The sequence below is a fragment of the Numida meleagris genome, chromosome 2, assembly GCF_002078875.1.
Source record: "Numida meleagris isolate 19003 breed g44 Domestic line chromosome 2, NumMel1.0, whole genome shotgun sequence".
Taxonomy (NCBI): Eukaryota; Metazoa; Chordata; class Aves; order Galliformes; family Numididae; genus Numida; species Numida meleagris.
Genome location: NC_034410.1, coordinates 27,591,042 through 27,618,592, shown reverse-complemented (window position 1 = coordinate 27,618,592; position 27,551 = coordinate 27,591,042). Strand labels below are relative to the sequence as shown.

The following is a 27,551-nucleotide window of genomic DNA, read 5'->3' as shown; positions in this document are numbered from 1 at the left end:
CTGGGGGTGCTGATTAATGCTCACCTGAGCATGAGCCAGCAGTGTGCCCAGGTGGCCAAGAAGGCCAGTGGCATTCTGGCTTGTATCAAAAATAATGTTGCCAGCATGAGCAGGAAGGTGATTTTACCTCTGTACTCAGCCCTGGTGAGGCCTCACCTCGAGTACTATGTTTGGCTTTGGCCTGTCACAACAAGAAAGACAGCAATGTCCTGGAGCATGTTCAGAGAAGGGCAAGAAAACTGGTGAAGGGTCTGGAGCACAAGTCTTAATGGGAGCAGCTGAAGGAACTGGGATTCTAGTTTGGAGGAGAGAAGGCTCAGGGGAGACTTTATAGCTCTTTACAACTACCTGAAAGGAGGTTGTAGTGAGGTGGTGCTTGCCTTTTCTCTCATGTAACAGGAATAGGATGAGACATAATGGCCTCAAGTTGTGCTGAGAAGTATCAGGTTGGCTTTTAGGAAAAAAATTCTTCTCTGAAACAGTGGTCAGGCACCGGAGCAGGCTGCCCGGGGAAGTGATGGAGTCACTGTCTCTGGAGGTGTTCAAGAAACGTGTAGATGCAGTACTTGGGGACATAGGTTAGTAGGGAAATATTGATGGTGGACACTTGTACTGGATGATCTCAGATGTCTTTTCCAACTTAATAATTGTGTGATTCTAAATTAGAAATATGGAAAGCTATACAGACTGGCATGCAGAAGAATGTTAATTCATTAACAATAAAGCTAGATTTTCATTTGTTTTTCAAATTTTAAGATTCATTTTGTAAGACATAAGTTATTTTGGTATAGTTACCAAGAGATAATGAGCTAGTAGTCTAGCTGATTATGGAATGTCCTGTTGTGTAATCATTTAATATAAAATACATGTTGTTTTATTTTCACTTCCCCAAATTGCATTGCTTGAATTCAGAGCATCTTAGCATTCTGTGCATTGCAAATTTTGCATTAAAAGTCTCTAGTTAAACATATGCACAGTGCTTAGTATTCTGAAAATATGCTGAAATAGTTATGGTTTCTAATTATAAGAAAATAATTAGGTCAAAATGTATTAAAGGCAGCCTGCTATAAAATGAAAAAAAAATACATGCACAAAAACCTTCTGAATATTTTTGAGTAATTTGTTAAACTGATTCTTGTGGAATGATTATGTGGAAGATAGTTTCTCTATAATCCAGTGGAAAGATAGTCTGTGGTTCTAGGTGGAAAGTTAATTAAGTGGTATTGAAATTGTTAGTGTTTCTGCTTTTGCAAAGAAGAAAGCTGAGAAGAACTTGGAAACCCTCTTCTCTGGCTTATATGGAACTGCATACATCCAAAAGGCTGACTTTTAGTTATTTAAGTGCTGTTTCCAGGATACGTTTCACTGGTCTCAGTAGAATTTCCTAAGCCTCTGGTGACTTGTACTGTATGTATGCCAGGCACCATACAGATAGGAACTATTTTACCTAACTCACATTTAGACAAGACAAATTTGTTGGAAAAGAACTTGAGCAACTGGAATAGGAGTTTCAGAGTTTTCTGCATCAGGACCAAGTGGTACAAAAATCTCATGATCCTTATTGTTGTATCCTTGCATTTAGATTGCAAATTGTTTATGATTCTTAATTAAGTAATTAAAAAAAAAAGTACTTTAAAAGCTTCAATTTGTTTTGCAGCCCATCTATTTTTTCACTTTCAGTGGAGACCCACAGAAACTGATTATCTGTAGTCAGTTTGGAGTGTCTGAGTACAGAAAAAATATTCCAGGCCTGTGCTGCTCTTCAATATTAGTAAGTGTCTAGTGTGCATTTCCCAGGACACTTCATTATTTGCTGTGCTGCCCAACTTTGCTAATTCTATATGAACAAACTGGTCTTTCGGTTGTGCAAGTTTGGTGCTTTGTAATAACATGGAAACTAGAGCTGTATAATCATCTATAAATTGAGTGAACTCTTTGCCCAGACATTATCTATTCCAGAAATTACAAATTTCAGGTAGGACTTTTTTCTTGTGTGAAGAAAAATCTCAACATTTCAGTGAGAACTTTAAACGTACTTTCATTTGTATTTCTCTTAGCTTAGTTAGTCTTCAGCTATCTGATCATACTTTTGTGAGGAAATGCTGCTGTTCTTCCCTTTCCTTCATTCTATTTGCCTGTTAAACTATATCAGTTTGAGAGGAAACTAATAATAATTAAAAAATGAAATCATTTTCTTTCCACATTATAATTATTAAATGTTTAGTTCTACTCTCTCTTCATTTCTCCTGTAACATATACAGTTTCATTCTTCCCTATATATTATTTTGCCAAGGCTGTATCTTTGGTTCTGATGCTATAGGCCCATTCCAAATATCAATTGAGATGATTGAGTCTCTAGTTTTTTGATTGAGTCTCTAGTTTTTTCCAGTTGGTACTGGATTATACTGTAATAGTCCAATGGGAAATTAGAAAAGCAATTACTTTTATTAAGAAGCTTAATTGAATAGAAAGACCCTTTCAGAAAACTTAATCTCAATTGACAGCTCAATTAAAGACAATACAGGGTGATGGCATCAGCAAAGTGTTGCTTCCTAGCAAGTGATTTTACAGTCAATATTAATTATCTAGTTTTTCTTCTGTGAATTATGAAACTTTTTTGAATGCTTAATCTGTCAGTTTGCAAAGTGGGAATGCAGATGGAACTGCAGCATCAGGTACTACTGCTACTTCCATAGCTGCCTTAAGGCCTTTTGGTAAGAGTATTTTTCAAAGTTACTTTTCTTAGAAATTAGGATAGAACACTTCTTATTTAGATGTATAATTTGGATGCAGATGCAATATTTGTCTCTTTACCAGGTTGAAAGTGATTTTTGTTTTTTCTTACCCATTCTATAGTTTCTAGCTTCTCAGCAGTGTTTATCTTGGGGCAAGCAACATCATGCCACATGCTTCCAGAAGAATCTATCATCATATTTGAGGGGTTTTTATGCACTATTATCTAATTTCAGATACTATTAAAAATTATGTAAACTCCCCATAGAACTTGCAGATATTTTAAACAAAATAGATAATAAACCAACTTTTTTTTGTTGTTATCTCTTTAAATACTCATTTCAAGATTCTCCTTTATTTACAGCTCATTAAACAGACTTTCAGTTTCCAGACTCTATTATTTTCTGGATAATTTTCTAGTTCTTTTTTATCATTATTTAGTTTCTTATATATGGAAAATTAATATGAGTCATTTAATGTACTTGAATTCCTCAGCTTTCTCTCTGATCTTTAAGGTCTTCTTTCATTACTTTGCATATTGCTAACTAACTAGATTCATTTTTTTTCTAGAAAGAAGATTAAAGTATGCTTATCTTATGTTGATTAAGAAAGATACCTTTATTTTTATATATCAGAATGCCATCTGTAGCCTCTACTGACCGAAAAAAAAAAACACCATTATTTTTGAGTATTCAGTAAAACAGATTGATTTTTTTTCTAATGTATCACTAACAGTATAATTTAATTATTTCTAATTTATTAGATTTGTGACATCTAATTTTAAAAATGTAAAATAATGTGAAATGCGAGATTTTAAATGTACTTCTGAGATGATCCTATTTGCTATGATTTTTAGTCAAATCCAAGCTCAGCATTTCTCTTAAATGTGGGACACTTTCCCTTTAAGAAGGGATGAAGTAGCTTTGCATAATTTCTCTTTTGACAAACTTTGCAAATTTGGCTATTGTGGGTATAGATTTGTCCCTCAGGCTGAGAAAATAGCTCAGTTATTTCAGAAGCTTTGAGTAATTAATGGTTTTCTCTGTGAATTAAAATTCTTTTGCTGCAACACTTAAAATGGAGATGTGTCATTTTGTGGTCAGCTTTGCCACATTTCTTAATGGCATTTTGAAAAACCTGTGGAGATCTGAGTGTCTGGAGGGGCTACACTGCAACTCTACAATACCTCACTGAAAGTTTTATAGGGATAGAGGGCTTGTACAGCACCAGCCTCCTGGATGCTTTTATCCTCTGTCTTCCACTTCCAATTGCTTCATGCCAGGCATTCGGTCTCTAGTACTTCCAGCCTCAAATAAATAGACCTCATCCCTGGGTAAATTGAAGTACTTGTGCTAATATAGAAAGATCCCAAATTTGCCCTGCCTCTCACAGTGCGCATGTGGGCAGTTGAGAGACCATGCAGAATAGTTGACCATGCTCATTGAAACCTTTCTTCCAGTCAAGGTGCTAAGCTGGATGTCTCTTACCTGCTTGGGCACTGGCTTTCAAAAAATTATATGAATTTATTATCCTTGAGTTCTGTTCTTCTGCAACTCTTAACTGTATGCCAAACTTAGTTAAAACTGACCACTCTTCTTGAACGTTATTTAAAAATAGGGAATAGGAACATTTAAACCTCATTTATCTTAAAGAAACTTAAAGCTGGCTAAAGACAAGCTAAACCATAAATGTTATTAGATCACGAGTAGACTTCTGAATAGCTTTACGTAACAGTAGCACATTTTTCTGATTGGTATTTTACTTTATAGAAGACTTCCAGTTCATGAATTCCTCTTGGAAATTCATCTAAAATACTTTCTGCTACACACGAATATTGTTTATCCAGAAGTGCTAGAGAATATGGCTCTTAAATATGCATATTTTTAAAATGACAATATATAAGGAGAATCAGAGCTTATTTCCTGGTCTTCCTAGTTGTCCTACTTTGTTTATTTCTCTGTACTGATGTGCAGTTCTTACTTGATTATTCCTGATTTCTATACTTGCTGTTTGTGTCACTGTCATATTCTATGCTGTGTTTGAATGTTTGGACTATAATACATTATGAAACAATTTTTTTATAACTTACAGTGAAACTACAGCAGGCAGTCATCAGTAGCAGACATGTCTGTACTGCTGTGCTAATCTATTTCTAAGAATTACTTTACTAGTGGTTCTCTGTATGAAATGCATGCACATCAACATTTAAAATCCTTAGACTCAATCACCCTTTGCTGTGTTCACCCTGCAACACATGAAATGTGTAACTTCTGAAGAGTGAGACTACTAGAGAAGAGTATGCACATAAAAATCAACAACTACTGCAGTGCCATCAGGGAAAATGGTTAAAGGAAACAAGCATGTATTTCTAACAGTACTTCAGTTATTTAAGTTCGGTATTTCTACTAAATAAAATGAAGGTTAATTTATCTATATGCTGTTACATGTTTTAGTCTTTCTAACATTAAAAACAGCTTTGCGACTAATGAATTTTTCATGAAATATTCTGTCACCTTCACTAAAAGAAAATTGAAAGGTATTTCACAAAGTACAGTACTATTTTAATAAGACCTGATTTAGACTCATCTCTGAGAACAAATTATGTTGTAGCTTTAATATCACAGAACTGGGGAGGAAAAAAAAACACAGAAGCAAGGAAGTTCGACTTGGCAATTTCAAGCTGAATTTGCATTTTCTGAAGGTTATTCAGGTGAGGAACTGAAGAAGATCCTATATCTATGCCTTATTTCAAAGCCACTTACATCACAGGAGCTCTGCTGCTTGCAGCACTATTTGGAATTGGCAAGCATGATGTATGCCGTATCTCCCATTTTGCCTGCATCAAGCCTACCTTCCTTATTATCTGTGTCAGGTGAAGCCTCCTACGGAAGGATCAAGGGCTAATCATTAAAGGGTAAAAATTCTAAATAAGGTCTGAAATTCCGACTCACAAGTGCTAAAGTACTGCACCAAAAATAACTCCATGCAGGTGGATGACTATTCATACATATGCAAATGTACAATATCAAGGATTTACTTTCCACATAACAAGCTTGAATAGATAACTGACAGAAATGAGCAAAATTTTCAACATCAGAACTGTTTTGTGTTCTGTGAAATGGGCTGTGCATGTTTATTCATATTAGCAAACTGGTAGCAGTGATTCCATCCAAGATAGACAGACTAGTCATGAAAATAAGGACTCACCAAAATTGATAAATGTTGAAGTGTTTGTTATACACTGAAGCAGATAATTCTCAGTATTGCAGTTATTAAAGCTAAAATATAGTAAAAAATGCTGAATTACAGAAAATAGAGGAAATGCCAGTTGATAATTTATGTGCTCATGATCTAAGTATGGAATAATTAACCTAAAAAGTGTAATTAAGATTTGCATTTAGGAGGTAGAAAATGCATGGATTGTATTTGTTGATTGGTTACCTGATTTGTGTTTAATTTACTATTTAGAAACAAACTTTTTTTTTTTTTTTTTTTTGCCATAGAGCTCTAAGGTTGGGGTTTATACAGATTGGGTGAATAATAAACACATGGACTCTGTTTAGATTAGACACCAAAACCAGATATCAAACTCTATTGTGCTAGCTTCTCTATGAGATTTCAAAGCATGTTTATTCATGGATTTAGATAGGATCAATCAGAGAAGTAAAATATATAAATATACCAAAGGAAATAAGGGGCTTGTTCTTCAAAATGGTACAAAAGATTGATTATACAAACACTTAGAATTTAATTCCAAGTATGTGGTTCCTGCTGCCTAATGCAAAGTTCAATGTATTTTGTTCTTCAAAACTTCTTAGAAGTTGCATGTATTCACATATCCAATATTGCAGTAATCTTCCTAGTTGTTATGTCATCATGACAGTTTATGCAAAAGTTGAACTAGTCTTTTCAACAGCTTTTCTTAATAGATTTTTCAGAGAACATCCAACAAGTATTCATACTACCTGCAAAAGCATCACCATTTCCTTTTATAATTGTCAGACAAAAGATAAACTGATGGTATAAAAAGTAGACCTTTTTTCTATTATTTTCTGAAGGGATTCAAAGTCTCCACCTCTCCCTTGGTCAGAATTTTATCACCTAGTCTGGTCTTGATGGGACTTGAGTTTAAAGAACAGATTTTTTTTTTTTTAATTGTATCAAAATGACAGCTCAAAGTATGGCTTTGTAGATTCCCTAGGTGGAGAAGCATCCTTGATCCCAGGAGAAACAGAAAACAAAAACAAGTTCTTGACCTTTCTGAAGGGATATGTATACTGTATTATTCTGGTTTTGGTCCAATTGATTTTTTTCTGTGTTGGCCTCCATTCACAGGAAATGAAAATTTTTAATTTTCTTCCTGTAAGGTAAGAGTTGCAAGTGTGTATTTGCTGAGAACAAGAGGTCTGTACTGGGGCACCTGTATCATGCACTTAAACTGCTGAGCAACTCTGGGAAATCTATTGGTGAACCTGCTTGAGCCAGGAGGGTTGGATCAGCTGACCTCCAGAGGTCGCTTCCAATCTCAACTATTCTAAGATTCTGTGAAGTTTTTGGAACATTACCGCTTTGCTCTCTGTCTATATTTCTGTGTAAATACAATCAATTCTCCTGTGGTTTGTACAGACCTTGATCCTGTGTTTATACTGGGAATGCTTGAAACATGGTTACTATACTTAGTCTCCCCAGGGGGTTATGAAAGAAAATGTCCCACTGGAGGCCCAGGGGGAGTGAAACATTGATCTGCAAAGTACTTTAAAAGGGAGGGGAAAAAAAAAAAAAAAGGAATCTGTGGTTGTCTTTAAATGTAGCATTTTTGTTACCAAGAAGAAAAAAAAATCATCTGACTAAATACTTCAGGTTTGTAATGTTAAGAGGATTTTAAAAATCACGGTCTTAAATCACGGTGCTGGTTTCGTGTGCTTAGATTCCAAATATCAATTAATTAATGGGGCAACAACAGAACTGGAATATATCAAAGCATACCCCTAAATGCTTTTCTCAGAGTATCCCGTTGCTCTTTAAAAACAATAACTATTTTCACCTTAGTTATATGGTGTAAGTCTAGAATTAGCCATATTGGTAGCTCTGGCAGTAGTGCAAATAGGGTAGAACTTAGCTATTAAATAGCATGTTCTCTTAAAGAAAAAAAAAATCTAACTTTGACCCTGGAATCTGCTTGTATTTATTTCCAGAGAAGTCAGTGGAAAATGCTCTTAGTACATACTTTCAACTGTATGTAGAACGTCACAAAACATATCATAAGAACATAAAAGGTCACATAACAAATACGAGCATTTTAATGATATTATGTGGTAGGAAGTATTAAAAAAGCTCATTAATTAAAAATTATACAAAGCAAGTTATCTAAAGGATCTGCAATATAACGTTGATGTGTATATTACTTATACATGTTTTGAGATGAGGCATTGGTGACCAAGAGAGCAGTATAAGGTGCATCAGGTTGATTTTTAAGGATCAAATCTCTTTTTAGATACAGCAAAATATCTTTTATTGCAATAGTATAAAATATATTGCTCAAGTGATTTGAAGAGAGAGATTTCTGATCTATCAGCAGAAAATAAGTTCAGAAGGAGAAAAAAAATCATCAAATTGATCAGTAACTATGGAATAATCTGCAATCTAAGGACTACAAAACAGAGCAGATTCTAGCTAGCCACTGTTTGCTACTGTTGATTTATCTTATTTCTCTATTGCTTTAAAACAAATGAAAGTTTATTTTTGAAGACTCCTGATGACCTCCTCATTAATAACTTCAGCAAAGTTTTTCTTCACGTTTTTCATTGTTTGCCATCTTTCGTCTCCTATCTTGTAAGCCTGACTTTTCCCTTTCTGTTCCAAGGAAGGAATGACAGGTGTACCAGAAAATGAAGTACAATATCACTGTATGGATTTTAAAGAATGGGAATAAATCACGTTATCTTTGTACGTGGAGAGGGGGCAGGGGAAAGAAAACAAGAATTTTTTTTAATAACATTTCTGTTCAAATGTTTCTGTAGGGGTCTCTGTAAAGCTATGGTGGAAATAACATGGGGGATAGAGTTGCAAAAGAGTTTGTTCTAAAACTGCAGCCCAGCTAGTGAAAATTTAGATGCTGGAATGTCTATTTTTGTTCTCTTTCCAATTCTTACTGCTTAGAGGGTATTTTTTTGAAGACAAGGAATTTCAAAATAATGTTAGTACTCTATATGTTTCTTGTTCTCTCTGTTCTTTACCTTGTCCTGCAAGAACATGGAAGGTTACTATTTGCACTGCTTCTATTTTCACTGTATTTCCATGAATCCTTCTTCTGTTCCACTCTTTGATTCCTTAAACCTTTTAGTCAGCTATTGTCTTTGTAAGTCCTGCACATATGCTCTCTATCATAAAAGCTTTGTATATTTTTAATGATCTGTGAAAGTTCTGTGCTGCCTCTTATCATGTGTATTCTGTTCTATACTACCTCTGTCAGCACGTAAATTAAGGAAAAAGTGGATGTTCTCAGTTCTCTACTGTTCCTCTTGTCATAAATAATGTAGGGAGATGATTTTTACAAATATCTGCTACATATTTATTATTTTGAGACATGGCAACGTACTGCTACCTTTCTTTGATCGACCTGTAGGAAGTACACATGCAGGTATGATATTAAATATAAGAAACATATGCAAAGCAAAATTTAGAGAAAATTTGGCAAACAGAGGAAGAAAGACAACAAAAACCAAGAACCTGTCAATATGTCTTTCATTTTGTGTTTTATTAACAGGAATGATCTTTGTGCAAAGTGCATATAGTGAACTAACAACATGTAATAATTCAGGCCATCAGAACTGTGGAATGATTACCATTTACCAGAGAATATGTTACACTTACACTGCTGATAAATTACATTTAGCATAAAACAAAAGCCTTCCTATAATAAATTACCTTGGCTTTTGGATGTTAAATAGTGATTCTGTACTCAGCTCTGGTGAGGCCCCACCTCGATTACTGTGTCCAGTTTTGGGCCCCTCACTGCAAGAAAGACATTGAGGCCCTGGAGCGTGTTCAGAGGAGGGTGACGAAGCTGGTGAGGGGTCTGGAGCACAGGCCTTACAAGGAGCAGCTGAGGGAGCTGGGATTGTTCAGCCTGGAGAAGAGGAGGCTCAGGGGGGACCTTATCGCTCTCTTTAACTACCTGAAGGGAGGTTGTAGTGAGCTGGGGGTCAGCCTCTTCTCTCTTATAACTAGTGACAGGACGAGGGGGAATGGCCTCAAGTTGCACCAGGGGAGATTCAGGCTGGACATTAGGAAACACGACTTTTCTGAAAGAGTGGTCAGGCACTGGAATGGGCTGCCCAGGGAGGTGGTTGAGTCACCATCCCTGGAGGTGTTCAAGAAACATTTAGCTATAGTGTTGAGAGACATGGTTTAGTGGGGTTATTGGTAGTAGGTGGATGGTTGGACTGGATGATCTTGTAGGTCTTTTCCAACCTAGCTAATTCTATGATTCCAAAATTCCAGATTCAATGAATGTTTAAGGACATGCAATGTCTCACATAGTTTTAGACAGTTCAGTAAACATACAGATGATCATTAATGTTTTAAAATCATCTTTTCAAATATAAAGCCATCTTTGAGATGTTTCATAAATATCTTTCTTTAATGGCTGTTAGCCAGATGCTTCTTTTTGATACCCTGTGTATACATACAATGAAGTGTAGTGAAAAAATTTTGCATGTCTGCTATAATGCTTCATCAAGAAATATACAGTAAATACGTTTTACCCCTTAACTCCAGGCTAGCTGAATATTAAAGAATTTATAGAGTTTAATAGGCTTTTATATTACATCATTTAAGAATGAATGAGTTAGCAGACATCTGCTTCTTAGATAATCTTTAACCAAACAGTCTTTTCAAACTGAACAAACATTTCGCATTTACTATGACTAAGGGCTCATTCCTGCATCCAGCTGAAATAAATTGAACTTTTCATGTAGATTAATGACCTTGTAAACCCATTGCCCACTGATATCTCTGATAATCTTCCCATTTAGATAAGATGGCTTTAGATTGAGATCCATCTTTAAAATAGGAGCAATAGAGGAGAAAACTGCATATGCAGACAGAAGTAAAAATGAGTAACAAGAAAAGAAAAAATAGATTTAAATTCACTGGTATGTACTATAATCCATCTGCTGTTGCTGAAAGTACTAGAAATGTTATAACTCCGGAGTTTAGAATAATACAGTAGTAATTAAAATAATGTTGCTCTTACATGTCTTCTAAAAATTCCCAGGGTTTTTCCAGAGGAGGTAGTGCACAGCCTGGCCCCAGCACTGCAGATTTTTTTTCCTTCCCTTGCGCAGGATTTTGCTTTTGTTCTTATCAAATTTCCTAAGGTTCCCATTGGTCCACTTCTCCAGTCTCTCTGGAGTCTCCCCGGTCCACTAATGTCTAAGTCCCTCTGGATGGTAGTCTTGCCCTTAAACATGTCAATTAGTCCTCCCAGTTTGTGTCTCTCCCCTCAGGTGACCTCTCAGACTCAAAGAACATGCATCTGTGTGTCTATCTGGTTACTGATATACATGTAAGGTCAGGTTCCAGGATAGATCCCTGGGCAATTCTTGTTGCTGCCAGCACAAGTACAGTCCATTAACAGGTACAGTCTGAGCTTGACCATCTAGCATCTTGACCCCTCTAGTTTCCTCCTGTGTAGTCTGTAATGTCCTAGTTTGGATACAAGAATGTTGTGGAAAAAAGAGTAGAAAGCCTTGCAAAAGTCAAGATACACCTGATACAGTCACACCCATCGTTCAACTCTTGTCCATGCATTCAGCCATTTTAATGCAGAGGACAGGCAGATTGATCAGGCTAGATTTACCCTTGGTAAATTCACCTTGACCATTCCTGTTTGCCATTTTCTCCTTCATGTGTCTCAAAATGTGTTCTAAGAGGATTCATCCCAGGATTCTCCCAGAGGCAGAAACAAGACTGCCTTACCTGTGGCAGTTAGGGAATGTACCCCTATATCAGTGATAAACCTACAGATATATAATACTGAAAGTATTTACTTTTATATTAATGTCACTAATGAAAGAGCAGTTAAAGATTTGGTTAGAATATCTGGTATACTGGATAAGGAGTTCATGTTGCATGTTTTCCTTTAGCTACTATAGTGTTATGTATATGTATATAAATGTATATATCAAATGTGGGTATTGTGAATAGTAGTAGACCTGTAGGCCTCTGGGTATTTCACAATATTTTTTTTTCCCTCTTTAACATAACGATGCTACTCAAGGTGAATATATTGAGTGCATTGTACATACTGTATGTTAATTCCTTTCACCACAATATTTAACGTTATGTGATGCAAGCACAATGCATGCAGGATCTTATTTCTGACAAAAATGATGGTATTCCTCTTTGGATCCCTGTGACAGAATTGCCTGGGAGTTTGGTATTTCAGGCAGGGAGCAGTATATTTCTAGTGTATACTGACATTTTCTAATGAATATACACAAAGTATAGAAGTACTGAGTGAAAGATGCTTTTCTTTATATTACATTCCCATCACCAAAAAAAAAAAAAAAGTGTACATTTGGTAATTTAAGTTTTGAGAAGTTTCTTTTTTTGGTGAACTATATCTGCTTCTGATAACTATATATTCTGAAACAGATTTCCATTATATATAGCTAATTTATCTCAGCTGAATTCACATGGAGTTAGATTAGTTTTCAATAGTTTACACCTGTGACTTTCAACAGTCATGCTACCACTGAAATCGCCTTTGGAAGACCGAACTCTTTCTCCCAAAAGTACTAATACATAATAACTGCAGATGCTTGATACTGTTGCAACTTCTCAATAGCAAGTAAAAGGCAGTGGAGACTGGGAATTGTTTTCACTGTTAAGGTTCATGGGTTTTATGCTTTTTTTCTTTCACAAATGGTAAAAGGCTTAGGGCTCTCAGTTCACGATAAAGGCAAATTAAATGAGTGATCAAAAGTCATGCCTAGCAACACAAATAATTTAAATATTCAAACACAGGCATAGACTATCATAAGTTTATTATTTTTACATTCTGGCTGTGGATCCTCAACTTCAATTATTTTTCTCTGCTGTGAGAGAATGAGCTGTTAAGGGTCAAACTTTCTGTATATTTTAATATTTTTACGGTATGTGTTTGAATAATGAAAGAGAGGAGACTACGAGCAACGTGCTGCTCCTAGAACTGAAACCAGACCAAAGCTGCTGACATGAATGTGCTACTCTCAAACACTGTCTTTGAGCTTTAGGCTGAAAAAGCCCTATCTGTATTCCATCTGTCTATCTCCCATTGAACTGGCCTATTCTCAGAACTGCATACACTGTAAGCCTGATTCTAAGGCTAGCCATATGGATAGCAGACTTCCTAAGTATATTTCAGTGCAAACAAATGTCTTAATGTTAGTGTCCCTTAGTTTGACATCTTCTCTGTTGATCTTACATGGCTCTGCTGTACTGAGTTGGCTTTGGCCTGTGTGGGGGTTGCCTCTTTTCAAAGGAAAATTAAATATTTAACAAAGTGGTTTGTTTTTCAACAGTAGCAAAGATCTCAAATTTAACTCCAGTGCTTTAAAGCTGGAATTGACATTCCATGGTACTTGGTGGGTGTCTTCCCTTTCAATAAGAACAGAAGTTGTATGCTGTCCCAACACGCAGCAGAAGAGAACAACAAAGGTTCAAATTAAATGAGTTGTATGAAAGTTATACACAGCATTAAAAAATGGCTGTAACTATGAAACATTATTTTAGCTAGTAATTTTGATTCTAATGTGACCTTATGTAACTCAGAGCGCTTGAAAGCAATTTTTGAGGCAAAATGGTCTTTCAAAACCAGGCTCCCTCCCTCAAGCCACTAAATCAAGCATTTTATTGCAGAGCCTATAAATTTTTTGTGTTGTACTGCAATGATTTATCACAATTAAGTAACTAGTCATTGTACTTCACTGTTTTGATCCATATTTAGTAACCCAAAGTTCAAATATACTATGACTGAATTCCTTCCCTGGGAGAAAAAGAATCTCTTGAAATCCATGTTTTAAAGGGAAAGCAATATATTCAATGTACAAGACTAAAGCCAAATACTTGTCATATGCCAATGACAAACTTCTGTTTGAAAAGATATTTATAAGGTTTACTACTGGATCGGAAATATAAAAGTGAAAGTTCATGAAACTGCCCTTCATTGAATAGCTTTTCTCATAGTTACAGAGCAATGTTTTAAATTATTATTATTTTTATCATTTTTACTTTTTTTATTTTCATTTTAATTATTTTTTATTTTATTATTTTGTGTGTGTGTATGATGAGAGGAGAATGGATTTTTTTTTATAGTTAGACTGTGGGCATATTGAGGATAATCAAAGTTATATTACACAATAATTTTAGCTGTGAATGCATATATTCCATTTATATGGTAGAAATATGGACGTATTGTGTTATATAACATAATACACTTCCCTTGTACACTTGAAACTTATCTAAATATTCAAACTGTTTTATGAAACGGAAAGATGGAAAGATAATGACTTTTGGAAATTAGCTATTTCAAAGAGGTTAAGTGCCTTTTACCACATTGTGGAGAAGCTAAGTTACAAAGAGCAAACAGCATGTAGTCTAATGCATGCTTACAGCAAGTTAGGTGAATTAAGGAATCCCCCTCTAAGAAACCAAAACTCTATAAAAATTAAATTGAGCTGGCAATGTTTTACATCATTACTAAAAATAACTAAGATTCAGAAAAAATTCTAGCACTTGCATGTTGTATAAAAACCAAACCCTCTAGAAGCAGATTTCAAAAAGGAAGAACGGATGCATTTATAAAATTACAAAAAATCCTGGTAAAATGTTTCTCATTTTCATACTTATGTGGTCATGCTGTTATACACAGTTATTAGCAGTACACTGCATTTCATTTAGATTGCCTAAAATGGATGAAATATTTATAGTGCTATATACCAACAGAGTGAATTTAGATAGAGATTAATGATCACTGTAATGAACCAAACATCAGGATCCTAGCTGATGTTCTGAGGCCAGGTTTAGAGTGGCACCTAAACTTGGTGAAGATGGAAGTTTGGCACTGTTTGCTCTGCTTAGACATTTACTGGTGTTTCAGAGCGATTTCTTTTGGTCAAGACAAATTGCCATTAAAAATACTGGGAGTCTGTTAGCAAAAGTTTCATCTGATCCATTGTTTTGCATCTGGGAGCTGTTGGAAGGGGTCCAAAGGAGACCCATGAAGATGATCAGAGGGCTGGAGTGGCTCTTCTATGAAGAAAGGTTGAGGGAGCTGAGCTTGTTCAGCCTGCAGAAGAGAGGGATCTGGGGAGACCTCATTGCAGCCTTCCAGTACTCGAGGGGAGATTATAGCTAAGATGGAGACTGACTTTTTTACATGGCCTAATAGTGATAGGACAGGGAAAATGGTTTCAAACTAAAAGAGGAGTGATTTAGGTTAGATTAGGGGACATTCTTTATTCAGAGGGTAGTGACATGCTGTCACAGGCTGCCCAGAGGGGCTGTGGATGCCCCATCCCTGGAGGTGTTCGAGGCCAGTTTGGATGGGGCCCAGGGCAGCCTGATCTGGTGGGCGGCAGCCCTGCCCATGGCAGGGAGTTGGAGCTCCACAATCTTTAAGGTTCTTTCCAACCCAAGTCATTCTATGATTCTGTAAGTGGGATGCGCTGTCACAAAAGAATTAATTCGTAAGCCATTGCAACTCTGTTTCCTCTTTTTTTTTTTCTTCTTTTCCAAGTAAATCTACAAATTCCCACGGGCAGATCTCTGTTGTTGCTGCCTACCAGGGGTTCCCAAACACGTGTTGGAGACCCACCTCTTGAGGGGAGGAAGCAGAGGGAAAGAGGCTGCTGGTGGTGCCCTGGGATTCGTGCCGGTCCCTCCCCAGAGACGCCCAAATGGAGGCTCGCGGCGCTGGCACGACTGGCAGCTGCTGAAGGGCTCCGGACCGGCAGCCGCTCACCGGACCGGCCTTGCCGGGCGCGCTTTGCCTGCGGCGGCGGGGTAGCAGCCACCCGCCGGAGCTGGGAAGCGCAATCACCGCGAAAGCTGCGCGGGAGCCCCTCCGCGGCAGCGTGCAGGTAGGTGCGGGCGGGCGACGCGCAGGTGCGCACGGTCCCCCCGCGGCTGCGCGGCCGCTGTCACAGCCCCGCTGCCTCGTCGCCAGCGTGAGGGCCGCTGCCGGCGGGGAGACCGGGGAAACTTTGGGTAAGTGCTGAGCGGGTATTGCGGGTGCATCGCGTTGCCGGGGTCCGTCTTGCGAGCGGGTGGGAAAGGGCTGCGGGGCGGGCGCGGCCGCGGGGCGAGAGGCGCGCGGGGGATGTGGGCACAGGACAACAGGTACCGCAGCTGCGCGGGCCCGGGAGGGGCTGCGTGCGGAGTGTGTGTATGCGCTTGTGTGTGTGTGCGTGTCGCCTGTCCCCTCCCCCCGCCGCCCTGCCAGAAAGGGGTGGGAGATTCTCTGCCGCACGGCCGCTAAAAACCGCGCGGCCCAGTCGCGGCTGCCTGGCCCGGCAGGAGGGCGGCTGTCGGGGTCCGCGGTGCAACGCGGCCGGTGCTGGGGAGAGGGGCGTAGGGCGGCGGCGGCGGCCCCGCGGGGCCGGGCGGGCTGGGCTGCAGCAGCCGGCGGGGGGGCGGCGGCGGCGGCGCGGTCGGGAGGGCTGTCGGCTGCCTGGATGGCCGGTTCCTGCGGCTGCCCAGCGCGCCGGGCTCTCTCGCAGCCCAGGGACGTGCGCTTCCTCCTCCCGCATCGCACTGCAGTAAGTTCGCGAGGCGCTGGGCGGCCGAACTGGTTGCGATCGCGGAGCTGCGGGGGGGCTGAGGGGGGTGGGGGGGAGGGTTGTCTGTTCGGGGCTGTGTGTCGCGGAGGTGCTAAGCGTAAAGTTGTAGCTAGAAGGGCTATACTGAATTTGTCACGGTTCGTGGCGTTGGCACCTAGTTAATGCCTATTTGCCTCGTTGACCTGCGCCGCTTAACTCGAGCGCAGTCGGTGTGGTGATGCTGCCCGGGCTCGCGCTGAGAGCTGGGGGCCGGCAGAGAGCCGCTCAGGCGTGCGGTGCGCTAAGCCAGGGCGTGAAACAAAAGGTGCGACTGCAAACTTGTGCTGTAAAGATTCACCTGCAGAAACTTTGAGTGTTGATTCGACATGCAGCCTGAGGGGCTTTTCAAAGAAGAATTACAATGACTGTGCCAATCGGCAAACTTTTGTTTGTGTGAAGTCCATTTACAGACGGCTTATTTCTGTGTTGCCTAGTCCAATGTTTCTGATTTATTTTGTTGCAAAGAGTTTCATTAGTCAAGAGTGTCTGCAATCACGTTTTTCATTGTGAGTGTGCTCTTTTTGAAATGGATGAAAGATTTTTCACACAAGGTTACTGTATTGTAAGCTTTTTTTTTTTTTTTCCCTAGGTAAATAAGCAGATTGTAGCCTTTGGATAATTCTCATCAAATTTGTAGAAAAGCAGTCAAGTAGAAAGAACTAGATTAATTTTCAGGAGCAATTTTATCTGATTGATGTAACTTTTGGAAGCAGATCGAGTAGGCTAATAAAATCCGTATTGGAAAATAAGAATGAGGATGCAACAGGATGAGAAAAAACAGTAATACTTACAGGAGAAATGGGCATCAAAGATGTTCTAAAAAAGCACTAAATATTGTTTTTCTATTCTTGTTCAGGAGAAATGACCAAGCGTAGCAAAGTTATAGTTTATTTTCTTTGCACTTGAGTAGCATAATGCTTCTGCATTTATTGAAACATTGTCGTATGTCAGAAGAAATGGATAGCAAGAACCTGATAGGTGTTCCCAAATGACTGGACTTGTGCTATGCTTTATGGATAAAATTACAGGAAGTACATTGTTTCTCCCCAAAGTAATATCCAGCATTTTCTGGTGCATGAAATGCTTATCTGAAGCGACCATCGAGAAACATGGGCCACCAAAAAGCAATGCTTTTCTCTTAGGGTTTATGCTACCCGTTGTTCTTTTTTTTGTTTTTGTTTTTGTTTTTTTGTTTTTTTGTTTTTGAGGTGGAAGGACTTTGTTGTTTACCATGGCAGGAAATTCCCAAAAGAATTATTCAGCTGTCTAAAATGGGTGTGAAGTAAGATATTTAATGCTATGGATTTGAAATATTTGTGGCCCAACTCTATTCCTCTAAATTAGAGTTCTATAAACAACAACTAAAGTTAATACATTTATTCAGGTTCAGAAAAACTACACTCTTATGTTTGTTTAGGAAGAAAAAATGTATGTAAGCTGTTGCTGACAAACTGAAATCATCTTTCTTTAAACACCTGTAGGCGACTCTGAATAAAACACTGAAATAATACTGTTCAGTAGAAATACCTTAGTGAACAGATGCTCTGTTTTTGTGTGCCATTTGAAAGTAACAAAGCTAATATGTTCTAAAGAGCACTAGACATCACTTTTTTTTTTTTTTAATCTCTAAGGTTGCTGTCTCATTTCTATTCTGGAGCACGATGTAATTCAGGTGACACTTTATGGGATGAGTCTAGGTACCTATTGCCAGTGGGATGAGATCACTGGCAGAGGAACGCGGGCAATGATAAGAGGGCTGTAGATCTGCTAAGAGCAGCATTTTGATGAAGCAGAATGTAAAAACAGCACAGTTGTGAGTACAGGTAGTTATAGGTCAAGGCTGGAGAACTTCAAAGTCAGCTGGATGGCTGGGCTGCCTTTTGCTTTATGCTTGTAAGGCAGTAGCACTGAGCTCTTGTAAATGTCACTTATAGAATGAAACATACAGGGCTTAAGTTATGCTTTATAATTAATTTAATAAATGTTAACTGCATAGCTAGATGAGACATTATTCCATTCTCTTTAAATAGTCGTGATCTTTATTAGTTTGCTGGTAAGAATTCTGTGCAAAAAAAATTTAACTTACAAGTCTTTTAAAGAGACTTACAGGAAAGATGAGGAGAGACACTTTATCCAGGAGTGTAGTGTCAGGACAAGGGGAAACGGTCTTAAACTAAAAGAGGGTAGGTTTAGATTAGATAGACATAAGGAAGAAATTCCTTACTCAGCGGGTGGTGAGGCACTGGCACACGCTGCCCAGAGAAGCTGTGGATGCCCCACAGCATTTAACAAGATGGGGCCCTGGGCAGCCTGATCTGGTGGGTAGGAGCCCTGCCCACAGCAAGAGGGTTGGAACTAGCTCTTTAGGGTCCTTTCCAACCCGGATCATTCTAGGATTCTATAAAACATCAATTATTTCAGATATTTCTTTGGTGAATATTAACTTTGTTGTAAAGAACTCTATGTGGCCATATCTGTATTCATAGCACATCTTATCTTCTTTTGTCGTGGTAAGAATTCTACAGTGTTGTGAGAAGACTGTGACAAAACATTCCATTTGTGTAGTAATAGTGAAGGAGTGACTACAACAGGAAGGGAAGAATTTCAGGAGTGAAAGAATTTCAACCAGGCTTCACCTCTGGAAAGATGAAGGTACTTGAGAAAGACATCTATGTTTATTTCAAAGTTATGATGTAATATCTGGAAGACATCAACAGAGTGCAGTGTTGCTGAAGAGCAGGATACTGGCTTCCTGAAATCCATTAGTTTTAGATTCTAGCTCCCAACCTTTTGTCACTATCAAGTAAACTTTGCAGCCTATTTCAGGTGTTATCAATTGAATTTCTCACTACTCACAAACAAAAGTAAATCAATAAAACGTACTGGAGTTTAGTTTGGATATTATTTACTTTTTAAAAATTTTATATTGTGCAGAATTGGTTTGAAGTAATACTCTGTAGGAATGACAAAACTTCATAGCCATTTAATCAGTAGTAGATGTTATGAAAGATTTAAAAAAATCTTTGTAAAGGTTTTGTTGACCTTCAGTGGTTTCTTCAGTCATTTCTTCAAACCATCTATGTCCATTGCTTCCTGTGCCACTTAAAAAGTAATTAATAACAGTAATAGTAGACATAGGACAATTATTTATCTATGAGTGTGTTTTTTGTTACAATAATTTAATAATTTATTATTTTACTATGATAGTGTAACTGCATCAGTGGACAAGGGAAGAGCCATTGAAGTCATCTACCCAGACTTCACTTAGGCCTTTGACACTTCCCCTAAAACATCCTTCTCTCCAAATTGGAAAGATATGGATTTGATGGGTGGACTATTCAATGGATGAGTTACTGGTTGCAAGATCGTACCCAGAGAGTGGTGATCAGTGGCTCAATGTCTGGATGGAAATCAGTGATGAGCGGTTTTCCTCAGTGGACAGTACTGGGACTGGTGCTATTTAATACCTTCAGTGACATCAACAATGGGATTGAGTGCACTCTCAGCTAGTTTGTGGATGACACTAAGCAGTGTGGGGCAGGTCACACACCTGAAGGATGGAATGCCATCCAGAGAGACCTAGACAGGCTTGAGTGTTGGGCACAGAAAAACCTCATGAGATTCAACAAATACAAGCATGAGGTCTTGCATCTGTTTCATGGAGCTCCCACTGTCAATAGAAGCTGGGAGACAAAAGGATAGAGCACAGCCCTGCCAAAAAGTACTTAGGGGTACTGGTGGATGGCAGGCTGGACATGAGCCAGCAATGTCCCCTTATAGCCTAGAAAGCCAACCGTATCCTGGGCTGCACGAAAAGAACTGTGGCCAGCAGGTCAAAGGAGGTGATCCTGTCTCTGCTCTGCACTGGTGAGACCTCACCTGGAGTACCATATCCCGATGTGGAGTCCTTAGTGCAGGAGAGGCACAAACCTGTTGGAACATGTCCAAAGGAGGACCACAAAAAATGATCCAAGGGATGGAATAGCTCTCTCATGAGAACAGGCTGTGAGAGCTGGGGCTGAAGCCTGAAGAGGAGAAGGCTCCAGGGAGACTTGGTAGTGGCCTTTCAGTATCTAAAGGGAGCCTTTAAGAGGAAAGGGGACAGACTCTTTAGGAGGGTCTGTTGTGACAGGACAAGGGGAAATGATTTCAAGCTTTAAAAGAGGAGATGCATACTGGATATAAGAAAAAAGTTGTGCTGTGTAGCTTTTTTGAATAATAAGAGTGGTGAGGCACTGAAACAGATTGCCCAGAGTGGTGGTAAATACCCCATCCCTGGTGCCATTCAAGGTCAGGCTGGACAGGGCTCTGAGCAGCCTGGTCTAGCTGTAGATGTCCTTGTTCACTGCAGGGGAGTCAGACTAGATGACTAATTATTTTTTTTAATTTGGTGGCAACTCCATCTAGCTCAACCATCTAATTCATGTTGCTGGAGTGAAATGCTGGGCTTCACTTGAAAGGATTAGGTGTTTATATTGTATTCAATATGTCTATGAGTGTGAAAAAGTTACAGACTTTGGCTTTGAAACTGTCATCTGTTTGTCGACCTGAACTAGCTTTCATCACACTAATACTCTTAGTACAAATAGAAATGATCTGATGCAGGTGGGGTATTTAGGCTGATTTAGCAAGTATATAAGTACTTTATTTCTTTATTTTTGAAATCAGAATGATTTAGTGTCCCAAAACATCAAGTAAAACAGCTTTATGCAATCTAGAACATATTTTTCCTTTTTGTTTCTGAAGAAAATAAATTTCTCTGAATTACAGCAGCTCAGCCCTGAGGGGATATCGTCATGTTTAGTTTGCGACAAGTTTGAAAGCATAACAAATATAAGTATTTTGAGGCAGTTCAATTACTTCTTGCCCAACCCCTTAACACCAGTTTGGAATGAAAATGCACAACTCTGACACCATTGTGCTGCCCTAAACCAATAAAAAAAAAAAATAAAATGAAGGAATGCAAACCTCCAAACACGATTGTCAGTTCAGTGTTACCAATAAGGATTCTAATTACTGGAACAGATTATCTTTTTATTATTAGATAATGCTTATTATTTACTGTAATAAACTATGAGTAAAATGACATCTAGGTGCTTTTTATTTTCTTTGACATTTCTGTTTTCCGAATAGAACTTTTAATTGTGCCAGCAGAAATCTAGTTAATATAAGTGCCTTGATTTGTTTTTAGTTTGATTCTCAGCTACATTTCAACTTCATGGGATAAAATTGTGATTTTATTTTTTTTCAGTATTTGGTGGGATGTCTAATGCACAGCAGTAGTAATAAGTAGATTACTCCCCAGTGCTTACAGTAGGAAGAAAAGAATCCCAACAGATCTGTAATGCAGTTCTCACAAAAATTTATTTTGTATATTGTCAAACTGAGAGTCTTCTGCTGTGAAATAGTGCTTCCCTTCCCTTTGAGTTGTCTTATGGGAAATAATGAGGTATTCCAGTGTAGTATGGCTTATTCAGAGAACTGAAGAACACACACAGATAATGGAAACTTGATTTTTTTTTCTGATTTATTTTTCTAAATCTTGTTGCATGAAGAAAAATCAACTAGTTGAATTTATTCTGTATGATCTAAATATGTCTCCAGGTGGACATTTCTGATATTTACATTGGTTCAAATTTGAAAGAATCACAGATGGTGTGAAATTAACAGGCTTTCCTGTCTCTTCTGAAAGTAAAAGAAGCTAAGTCCTGTAAAGCTGATATGTAGGGCTCTCTTAAATAGTAGATTTTATAGCATCTCCTGCAGAAACAGCTGTATTCAACATCTGAACGGAAGGCAATCGTAGGATAAGGCCAGACAGATGTTTTTAAGCAGCGGGAAAAAAAAAAAGGGAAAAAACAAAGTGTGGGGGAGAGAACGAGGGTGATAACAGAAAATTATTAGTAGCCCATACGTGTGTGCGTGTGTATATATAAATGTATGCACAGAAGTAAATATAATGGTTGCTGTTACTCTTTGTTCAAGTTTAGTCTCCAAGAAAAACAACGTCTCTAAAATTTGAAAGAACTTAAGCTAATGAATTCTCTGTTAAAGTTGGAGGATTCGAAATTTAAGTTTCAAAATAATTTTCAGATAACCAGGATGCTCCTCCCCTTATAGTCCTGGAATGTTTTACTCAAGATTTTTAATTTGGTGGTTTCTACATATTCTGAGTAGAATAGTTATGGTAATTTTAGTCATCATTAGCGTTGAAAGTTTTGTTCATGTTAAAAATGTAGATAAATGTAACTGATACGTCCTATATTCAATATCTAATTATCATCTGGTTACCTTTTCTCACTCCTATTATTGCTGATGGAAAGAGAAGAATGTCTGCTAAGGAAAACTCTCATTTTGTGATGAACATCCAATATAGGTCAGTTGAAATACATCCTGGATATATCCAAGTCTATAAAGGATGCCTAGGATGGTGATTTCACAATTTAAGATCTAATTTTAAGGCAACCAGCTTTGGGTGAGATACATTGCACTCTTGGGTATTTTCTCAGCTAGGAAGAAAAACACAAAGGAGAGCTGAAATCCTAAAAATGTTGAAAATCATCACTATGCATTATTGAAAATAAACACAAAGTAAAATAGCCCTACAGAATAGTTGCTTAGAATGGGCTATATCCTGTAAGTTAAATATCAAAGTACACATTTTTAAATATATCTAAATAAAAAAAGGTGTTTCAGAGTGCTTTCATTTTTGCTGTTGTAAATTTGATATAGGACTCAAATGACTTCTCAGGAGGGGCAGTGGATCATTTTACCTTTTTTCACTTTAAAACTTCTCGTGAGAAGATATGTGTTTAAGCAGACTTAGAACTGCTGTGTCAAAGAATTTGAATATTCTAAACACTGTAATCTTTTATAGAACAGAAAGAGAAAACGTTGTACTGCCCCCTGATAGGCTTAGTGCTGTTGACATAGCCATTTTGTCATAAAAGTAAAATGACTGGAGGAATCCTGGTGAAGCCTCCCAGCTTTGATGAACAAACATTGTTAATGACAGGAGATAGTCTGAGAAGAATATTCATTTACATCCTCTCTGAGTTTAAAGCACTGAGTTTTTGTTTTGTTTTCCTTACAGAGGAAAATACCATATTCAGTTACAATTATTTTTTTTGCCTTTATGAATTCAAAATAAAGACTCACAGGAAAGCTTCAATGTTCTATCAAAGACTATTTTCTAAAAATAATGTAGGCACCCAGAAACTATAAAAACAACTTGTGATGTTACTTGTTTGAGCAATCAAGATGTTTTTTCTACCCTATATTACACAGTGGAGCCATGATTTTTACTTGTCTGTGTTGATTTTGAGAAAAAAAATCATGATGGATGATCTAGTACTGAATTTTAGTTGCAATTCTAATGAACAAGAGGAAATTGAAGTTCTTAATGAAGATTTCCATCAATGACAGAAGAATCTGTAGAATCACACAGGTATGCTCTACCAATGATGATAACATGCCCAGTCCTATTTTAGCACAGTTTAACAAGTAGAAAACTGTGGAGGAAGCTAATAAGAATATATAAGCCATATAGATATCATGTGTTTTCTGAAGAGCACTCTTCAGGCTTCAGTTCTGTTGATCATTTCAAGGTACTTTCCTGGTCAACTCTGGTCATTCAGTGTAGCTGTTTCATTTCAGGCCCTACATTACCAGCTCTCAAAATGTTCACCAATTGAAGGAAGATATAACTCTTTCCATACCCTGATGTGGTGGTTTGTTAAGTCAGGGAATTCTGCATGATTAGTCCAGGACCCTAACTAAGAGGATAGCAACCACAAAGGGAATAGAATCAAGATTCTATCTAGAAACCTTGAAAACTTCTGTAATTCATCACTAATTCATCTACTATCTTCCCCAAAAATGAAATAAAAATATTTCTTTTCAAAATCCATACCAAAGTACTGTGAAGCATGGATTTATGAAGGTGGGAATTAATAAATACGTTATTGCTTTGTTCACTTGTTCTAAAATCTGATCTAATCATCTGTGTATCCTGTCAAGGTGCAACTCCTTAGATTTATTGTGAGGTCAAGGGCTGAACTGTCTTGTATTATTTATGTTCTTGGGCATCTTTCACTGGAGAGCATCACAAGCAGGCAAAGTTTGCCAATTCTTGTACGTAGTTCTTGAAAGCCACACTTTTCATTCAGATTCAAATGCTTCATCTCTTCCCCTTAGAGGTTATTAATCTTTAATTTATTCAGGAAAAGTTTCAGCTCTCCTCCCCTTGTCTTGTTTACTGCTCTGATTCCTTGGAAATGCAAATGTCTTTGGCAAAGCAAGTGCCATTTCTTGTAGACTATGAGTGAATTATTAACCCACGGAGGAATGAATGGTTCATTCCATGGAGGAATCTCCTGGTTCCTCTCCAGGAGAACTCATATACATATCTCAATAAGATCTTCTGTACTTGCTGAACCTTGTATTTTTGTATCAACGTGTGCATTGATAACTCTGCTCAGCAGTAACATGAATATGAATTAGACGTATGAAATAAAAAATAAAAATTGATGTTCAGTCTGTTCAAACTGATGGAATCGCAATTCTCTTTGAGGGATATACACTGACACAAAGATACAGAACCTCTTTAAATAGAACCCGTGCATCTGTTTTCTTTCAAGAACTTAAATGTCTTGAACATTTAAAAACATCATCTACTGCTTCTATTCAAGTATTTCAGGAATTTTCAAGGACTGCTAAGGCCACTTAAAAATTAGTTATTTATGCCATGCACAAAGTTCAAAATCAAACAGCTGAAGCCGTAACAGATGTGGTGAGGACTTCGAACTTATGTGTGCTGGAGAAGGAAAGGTAATTCTTCAGTCTTACCTCTTGTCTTTCACACTGTTGTCATTGCATCTGCAGATTTTCTACAAATTTCACTGAATACATCTTTTTAGGATAGCCTAATAGAGTTGAAGGTAAAGGAAAGACTGATAGCTCATGTCAGTATACCCTTCATGCCCTCTTAATACCTTCAAATGGATGTAAACAGAGGAAAGCAAAGACTCTGAACAGGTTGTTAAGCTTATTGTAGAGAAGAATGTTATGTATAATAGATGGATTCTCCTAAAAAGTTGGCTATACAGATTCCATTCTTTATATTGTTTCACTGGGATTCAGCATATGACTACATGGACAATTAGAACTTTATTTTAAAATTTTTCTATCAATTACTATCCAGCCATTTTTGAAAAATACATATATTGCTAGTAAATCCTGTTGTTTGTGAGCCACAGTATTTTCTGGAACTATATGTCACGTATATGACGAGTAAAAACAACTGCGCTACAGATTGTAGAAAATGTTGCAGGATTTCTTTCTTTTTTTTTTTTTTTTTTTTTCAGAGGCAATTCCATTACTGTTAACCAGTTTTGGGGAGTTATGCTCTGCTCATTGTACCTAAATTTCATTGTGGCTTATTCATATTCATATCAAGACAAGGCACTGTTTACCAGGACAGGTGAATGGGAACGTTCTTCATCCATCTTCTTAGAAGCATAATGATAGCATTACTGCATCAGACAGGCAGTCTGTCTGTCCTAGTATGCTGTCTTCTAAGAGTGATTATCATAGAAAGAATGTAAAAATAGGCTAAGCACTTCCAGAGTGTTCTTCCAGTTTCTGGTGCCTGTTGCTTGTTTTTTAAGCTGGAAGATTTCTATTATACTCTTTCATTCCTTATCAGCAAGTTGCTTTCTCTTCTTGTCCTTTTTTTTTTCCAGTTCTACTCTAATCAATTCAAAATACTCAAAACTCTGTTATTGAAAATGTAAGTAAGTGTACCAGGGATCTATACAATGGAATAAATTGTTTTAATCTCTGTTTCTTTCTGAATACATTTTTGAGCATTGCTGAGCACAGATCTGGTGTTTCTGATTATAATTTGTCATGGTTTTGTGATTTTCGGTTATTGGTATTCCACATCATAACATCATGTAGTGGACATACCTAGTTCTCAGAAGAGAAGGACTACTACAGTCCCCACGGTACTTTGCTCCTTTGTTACCATTTTCCAGCCGGAGGGAAAAGATAGAAGCTCGCAGTATAAAAACTTGCAGATCACGAGACCTCGTCCCTTTTTCCGCCGTCTCTCGTCTTGGCAGCACCTCGCTCTCCAGCCGCCTTATCGTCGGTAGTAGAGTAAGGCCTACCTTGATTTTGGGACATTCTCTCTCTCTGTATTGGATTTATCAGCTTAAATTGTAATTATATTGTATTATAGTGTGTTGTTTTGCATTCCGATATCGTATTTAGTAAATTAGTTTGTTTCTCCTCAGATTGTTGCCGCTGTTCTTTGCTCTCAGGGCCATCTCCCTACCCTTTTCCCCTTTCCCCTTTTCCCGGGACGTGGGCCCTTAGGTCCCCCGTCCCCTTTGTCACGGAATCGGGCCTAACGCCCGTAAACCGTCGACATAATTTTAAAATTTCATTTCTGAGTTATAACTCATCATTGATGAGCTGACTGCTCATCACTTTAAGTGTACAGCTAGGTTTCTTTTTTTCCCCCCACGTACGTTAATTTAAATTTATCTATGCTGAAGCGTATGAGACAGCTTCCACTTCCCACTGCAACAAACATTAGCAAGCAGCAGAAGGGAGAGTCAGGGTATTAGGGGATTTAGTGCCTCATTTATACTTAAATCCCATTTCAACTCTCCATATCTTTTCCTGTATATTGCCTTAAAAATATTGTAGTACATGTTGCATGTTTTGAAGTGATATATAAGATTTTCATTTACTTTGATGCATCAGCTCTGTGATATTCACTGGTCTGAATATAATAGGAGCAAGAGGAAGGATGATTTCATCCGTTGGAAATAAACACCTTTTTTTGTGAGTCAAATCCACAGTGAATATAAAATTAGTTTTAAGGTGGTATCCAGAGAGACAGTTGAAGCACCTCGCCCTACCTGATCACATCAATTCTGGATG

The 27,551-nt window shown here is 37.9% G+C and overlaps 1 protein-coding gene across 4 annotated transcripts in view; it reads left to right on the top strand.

The window, feature by feature from the left end:
* The window catches only part of DGKB (diacylglycerol kinase beta), a 347,802-nt gene continuing 335,828 nt past the window's right edge, over nt 15,578–27,551 (top strand). For 2 of the 4 annotated variants that reach the window (XM_021388184.1, XM_021388183.1), the window contains exon 1: nt 16,409–16,538. The gene's annotated coding sequence lies outside the window, so the exon portion shown is untranslated. Of the gene's footprint in view, nt 15,861–15,908; nt 15,988–16,408; nt 16,539–27,551 lie in introns of those variants that run through there. The other 2 variants (XM_021388186.1, XM_021388187.1) reach the window with 2 other exon arrangements.